Genomic DNA, 7,218 nt, shown 5'->3' on the forward strand with positions numbered 1-7,218 from the left:
AGAATTGTAATGTAGTTTTGATCTGCATATTTTTATGGCCAGGGATGTTGAACATTTCTTCATGTGTCTATTGGCTATTCTTCTTTCCTCTACAGAGAAGTCTCTCTTTAATTCTATTTATTTATGTATTTATTGTCAGAGTGATATACAGAGTCTCCTTAATTCTTTAGCCCACTTATTAATGGTGGTTGTTTCTTTGAGAATTTGTCTTTGGAGAGTTAAAATTAAATTTTTGAGCTCTAGGCATATTTTTGATACCCCTTGTCTGCTGTGCAGATAGTGAAGAACCTCTCCCCACTGTGGGCCTTCTATTCATCTTGCCAGCTATGTGCTTTTCCATGAAGAAGCTCTGTATTTGATGCAATCCCATGTATCCAGCCTTTCTTTGATTTGTGTGTTTCTGGATTTTTATGAAGTTTTGACCTGTGCCAAAGAACACTAGTGTATACTTAGAATTGCTATATCCCCTTATAGGATAGATCCCTTAATTAGTATATCTTGTCCATCTTTATCTCCTCTCACTCATTTTAATCTGAAGCCTATTTTATCTGAGATTAGGATTGCAAATCCAGCCTGCTTCTGGGAGCTTTTACTTGATAGATTTCATCTCAGCCTTTCACATTCAGAATATATTTGTCTTTGTGGGCAAGATGTATCTCTTGAAGACCATAGACAGATAGAACTTCCTTTTTGATCCTACTAATCATTTTATGTCCTTTAATTAGAGCGTTAAGTTCATTAATCTTGAGTTATCATTGTGAGGTGTTTGGTAGTTCCTAACATGTTATTCTCCTACTTAGGGACTGTGCCTCATCAATTTTTACTATGATTATCTGATTAGTTTTCTATGTGTAGGATGTCTTTAAGTATCTTTTACAATGCTGATTTGTTTCAATTTTTTTTTTTTGCTATGGAAGGTTCTTATTAGTCCCTCTGTTATAAAAGAGAGTTTAGCTGTGCACAGTATTCTTAAATGATATTTGTTTGTCTTTTGGGGGTGTCATACTTAGGCCCAGGCTCTTCTTGCTTTCATATTCTCTGCTGAGAAATTTGTTGCTATTCTGACTGGTTTTCCTGTATAGGTAATTGATCTTTTCTCCCTGACAGCTTTAAGAATCTTTTCCACCATATCTATTGATCCTCTCCTTGTTATAATGTGGCAATGGGATGTTCTGTTCTGGTCTGGTCTGTGTGGGGTTCTAATGGCTTCTTCTGTCTGAAGAGGCCTGTTCTTTTGTATGTTTTGGAAGTTCTCTGCTAGGATTCAGTTAAAAGTATTTCCTACTCCTTTAGCTTAAAAATAAAATAGCCCACAAAAGCTGTGAGTGGCTCCAAGATTGGCAAAAAGAGAGTGTCAGGAACTAGCCGCTCTGGGAAAAGCCACTGGTCCCAGACAAGCCACAACCCCACCCACACTCCAGCAAACAACAGAAACCAGTAGCCTCCTTCCTGTGTTACACACAAAGCAGACAACTCTCCCACTAAATTAGTCTGGCAGGAGAGACACCAAGTCCCTAAGTCTGTAAGGCAGAACTTCTTTTCTGCCTGCTCAAACGAACTGATTTGAATAAACAACTAAGCCACAAGAAAGACTGACTACTGCAAGAAAATCAAAGGCTCTACCAAGAGACTAGACAGCAGATAGAGGGGAAACACAAGATCACCCAAATAAATTGAAGAATATTTTTCTATTTAATAATTTTATTTATAATTTTTATTATTTTATTATTTTTAAAATTCTATATTCTCTTTTTCCCATTTTTCTTTCTTCTTCATTGCTCTTCTGTTCCTTCCTAGATACACAGTCTATGGTGATTACTAAGCTTCTTCCTTATTTTTATGCATACTTAATCCAGACTAAATTTTGATTATTCAATTCTCAGTCTCAATTTTAGCATTATTGCTTTATGTATAGTTTATTAATTCATTTTTATATAACTTTACCTTTTTTATTTTTACTTTTTTCTTCCTATGAGTTTAGCTCTTAGTTTTCTTCCTTCTGTTCCTTTCCTTTTCTACATCCCTCTACTCATTTTCTCCTCTTATTTTTCATTATATCTCTTAACATTTCCTCTAATTTCACCTCAACCCATTTTATTTTATTTCGTGTCCTTCACTCCTTCTTTGTTTACTTTAGTCAGCTCATCTGTAGTCGTTTGACATTGAACTAGACTGTATTTGTATTAATTTTGACTGTATCAAAGTGGCTCATTGTGTTAATCTTTCAGTTCAGATTGTTTTAACCTCATTGTAGATCAGTTCATTGATAACAACTATATGTAATGCCCACTCCTGAATCACAATAATCCTCCCCTCACAAACAAAAGCAGAGATAGAGGAATATCTGTCTGTGATTTTGAACCTCTAAAATAGGTGCAGTCACAGGGCTTGTTGGTTTTTTTTTTTGTCTTAAAATGGTGTTCTGTGGTGGTATTGGATCTGGTTTCATTTCCAAAACAAGAAAGGGTGAAACTACCTATCTGTGACTGTGAACCTCCAAAGGCTGTGCAGTGAGAGCGCTCTGGGAGTGGTTCTTGACTTTACATTGTTTTCTGGTGTGGTATTGGATTTCCTTTCATTTCCAAATGGGAAGAACAAGCCATAAAAACACAAGAAAAATGACAAATCAGGGAACTTAATATCCCACTCAAAATAGACAGGCACCAGAGCAGTGAATGGAAACCCTGGAGGCTAGCTCTGGAAGTGCGCTACAAACGCTACTGGTGAACACGCTGAAGGCAAAGGCGGGGAGCGCTGAGGCTCAGCGCACAGTGATAGAGGAATCCACGCAATCCAAACAGAAAGCTGCAGGAATTCATTCCAGTGGGAGAAAGGGAGGCCAGGGAAAGAAAGGAGAGCCATCCCGAGGAAGGATCTTGGCGGGATCCTCGTGCTTCCCCTTGGTTTTTCACACTGTCCAGGCTGTGTGTCCATCTGTGGCCAGCAGGAGATGGGCTTCTGCGTGTAGTGATGCAGCGCGCCCCGGGGGTGAGTGGAAAGCCACGCGCAGTGTCCCTGTGCCTTGGTCCTGGCTGGGACTGTCCCCCGGCCTGGCTGGGACTGTCCCCCAGCCTGGCTGGGACTGTCCCCCGGCCTGGCTGGGACTGTCCCCCGGCCTGGCTGCTGCCTCTCAGATCTGTCCTCTTAGGCAAGCGGGCAGGCTTGTTCCTCTCCGGACAGTGTCTCCGCGCTAGTACAGCTCACTTGGGGTGACTCCCAGCCGTGGGCTTTCCCCTGAAATGCAAAAACTCCAGCAGGAATTCCCTCCTTGGTAATTACCCGATATAAATCATTTCTTTTGCGCAGAGTGAGCCCTTTCAATCTGTTTCCATTGCTGCTTTCTCTACCTTTAACTTGTGGAACACATTGAGTTGCTTGTTTAATATGGCCTTCAGGGATAACTACTGTTATTTACTGAATGCGTAAAAATTCTTTTGGAATTGCTCTTTAAACAAAGTCGTAAATTGGAACCAGTAAATTATGATCTCTCCGTATGAAATGTTTACTCAAAATCGTATCGATTTAAAATTGTGCAGGAATAACAGAATTGTCCAGAATGACATTAATATCTTTAAGACATATCCTTTTGTGAAGACTCTCAAAATCATGCTTTTCAGGTTTTTGCATTTAAATATATGTTAATTTAAACTTTAAAGAAAAAAGACAAGTGCAATTATCTGGTATTTAGGGGAAAATAATGATGCCTATAAATTATTTGTAGCAAAACCAGGTGGAATGATCGCTGGATAGAAAATGAATAATCAACTAAGTACAGTTAAGTGCTATTGGTAGAATTAGGGAGCTAGATATTGAGCCTTCATTTTAGCATTTATTTGTTTAGCATTTATTAAATGTACCTTTCAGTTTTTAAATTACAGTAAAGAAAACTTTGTTATTTACATATGCCTAAAGAAGTTAGCTTCATTTTGAACACTTACTTTTATGGATTTGACAAATAAGTTGTTAAGAATATAAAATTATTCAACCATTTCAAAACCATTTTACATGAATAATTGTTTTAAATATGTATTATTTCTTGCAGGAAGATAATACACAAATGAAAACTCTCACATTTCACTATATATTTGCAGGTTTCAGTGAATGGATTAAAACAATGTTAGCATTTTAACAGCTTGCCCTTCCATTGACCCCAATTTTCATAAGTTTAGAAATTGGCTACAAAATTGGCTTTGGTGCTGAAATTTGGCATCAGGACCTAAGACTCATGACCAAGTCATCATTTTCAATTTATTTTTAAGATTATTGGCAAGAAGTTACAGTATTAACTTCTCTGGCTATAACTATAATTCCAGATGCTGTCAGGACACAATGTCCCCTAGTAATGTATCAGAATAATTGCAAATATTTCCAACAAGACCATGATGGGGAAAAAAGATATTAAACCAGAAATTCAGAAGTAAACGAGAAAATAAGAGAACAACTAGTGTTTAGGTATGAGCCTCTATGGTGCCTCATCCTAAAGAAAATATAGACATGTTAATGTTCTGGTCAAAGATTCAAAATGACAATAATATGGCTTATTGTTTTGTGATATTTCTGTATGACTATTTTAAAATTAAGGGAAAATATGATCATGTGAATCATTCGCTTATAATATATAAGGTAAGCAAAATTTTCCTTCTGATTCATGTCTTTGATTTCCTTTCTGTCTTTCTGTTTATTTGCACTGTTTCAGTTATTTTTGGTATTTGGCTGAAACACTACTATTTATTTGAAGAAGTCTACTATTTGTTTCAGCATGGCTCTTGCCTCCATTCATTGTTCAATTTTCACTATTTTTTTCATTATACACTAAACTCATATTTGAATTTATTTATATCTTAAATCTGGCAAACTGGAAGTAGTGTTTAAATATTTTCTGGTTACAGGTAATTATTAAGTATTTCATGAAGTTATGAATTGGGTAAGAAACAAAACAATAATCCAGAATAGATCTTGTTCTCCAGGAATTTACCCAATGCAAAAAACCTCAGGAAAAACATAAACTTGAGAGAAAATAATAGAAAAAGGTAAATTTGGTGGGCTTGTCAATCCAGTAAACATCATATTAGAACTTCTGTATATCCTCCACTCAATGAAGCATTTTCCTTGTATACACAAAAATAAAGACAAATAAGCATACCTTGGAACATAAATAACAAACTCTGTATGCAATAATCATGGTTGAGTTGCAACATAAATACTTGGAATGATCCAGAATAAAGACTGAATTAGACAGTTTGTTAATAAGAACTTGGTTAATGATGAAAAGTAAAACTTGGGGATAAACACGATCCAAGGTGAATTGATTAATAATATACGGTTCACATTTTTGTTTATGAACCCACTTAAATTGCTTAAAAAACAGTCATAAACTCAGCTGAGAATGTTCTGGATTCTTTGCTGTCTGTGCAGCTTTTGTTTGCTTATGTTCTTTTTTTTAAGTTTGTGAAATATCCTTTTGAGAAAGAAACATTGCAAAAGATTATAAATTTATAAATTCTCATTTCAAATTTCATAAAGGGTACTTGATACAAACATATACTGTATCTATACATATAGATACATATATATGCAGTATATATACACACATATATACAGTATATACAGTATATATACACATGTATACATATATGTGTATATATACATACGTGTGTATATATACATATATCATTTAAAAATATTAAAGAACCACAATACTTACAGCATGCTAAAAGACCTCAAATGTCATAGAACAAAAGCCAAAAGGACATGCTGTTGAAAGCCTACCAGGTTCAATGAAATTCAGCAGCATCGTGAGAAGCTAAGAGTTGAGGTCATTGCAATAGATTTGTATTTTTGGTATTTGATCCTACTGACTTCCTAAATGCCAATTTTATTTTTTAAAGAAATATGTGCCTAATGGAATTCAGCATTTCATACTGCATTTGAGTGAAATTTATCATGAAATATTCACGTGGATTTTCTACAAATATATCTAAAAGAAATCTAAAAAAAAAATGGTCTGACCGGCATTTTCTCATATATACAGCATATAGAAGATCAAGAGAAGTAAATCTATTATTTACTTTTAATGGGAAGCAGTGTTGCTGTGGTGTACAGTGTAATTAAGACTATATTTTGTATGATTGGTATAATGTGAGCATTTGATTGTAGACCTGGGAAGACCTCACAGTATTTCAGAATACTTACTGAGAATTTCTCTATATATTTCATATATGAAAAATTGTTGGTCCAGATTTTACTAGCTGAAGCTTTTCTTTTTTCTTTTTTTTTAGCTGAAGCTTTTCAATTGACTCTCATATCCCATTATCATATATCCTCTTTGTGACTATTCAGTGTTGTTTTATTCTGGACATTTCTCACCTCCTGACAGTGTTATTTCAGCTCAAGCATCTAAGAGAGCACTAATGAATATACAAAAGTTACAAAACTATGAAACACACAGAATCTGAGGCTGGTCACATCACAAAATGAATTGGAATACTCTGCTTCTACCCCTTCTTGTTAATTGGAATCAGTTCAGAACCAGAAGAAGTACCTCTTTGTGAAGAAATGAGATGAAGAAGCTCAAAGCTTCTGCAAATCCATGCACAACTATTGAGCATGGACTTTGCATGTAGTTTATGGTGTGGCGTGGTATTTACACGGTGTATTGCTCAAGAGGAGTCTACATTGTACTCCATCCACAATAACCCAAGATCCTGATATACCTTGTCTCCAAAGCTACTTCTCTGGTAGCCAATAGTTACTGCTTCTTTCCACCCCTGAGAATCTGTCATCATTTCAACATTTTCACCTTACCCTTTGACCCTAGCCACAGTGCCCTACCTTTCTGGATCTAGATCAGTCTTCCAGAGTAGAGTTTGCATGGAAAAGGCGCATCAGTGTCCTGCGACGTGAAACCAGCATTGCCCTCTCTCTAATTGCGAAGACACAACTCTTCCCTGACTGTTTCTTGCAGCACTTGCATTTAGCCTCAAAGTGCATATTCTTCTTATCTGCACCTAAGAAAATGTATCCCCACTATTTCCAGTAAGATTACTTTTTTTTTTTTTTTTTTTTTGCCAGTCCTGGGCCTGAGCACTGTCCCTGGCTTCTTTTTGCTCAAGGCTAGCACTCTACCACTTGAGCCACAGCGCCCCTTCTGGCCATTTTCTATATATGTGGTGCTGGGGAATCGAACCCAGGGCTTCATGTATACGAGGCAAGCGCTCT

This window comes from Perognathus longimembris, chromosome 18, assembly GCF_023159225.1.
Source record: "Perognathus longimembris pacificus isolate PPM17 chromosome 18, ASM2315922v1, whole genome shotgun sequence".
Classification (NCBI taxonomy): Eukaryota; Metazoa; Chordata; class Mammalia; order Rodentia; family Heteromyidae; genus Perognathus; species Perognathus longimembris.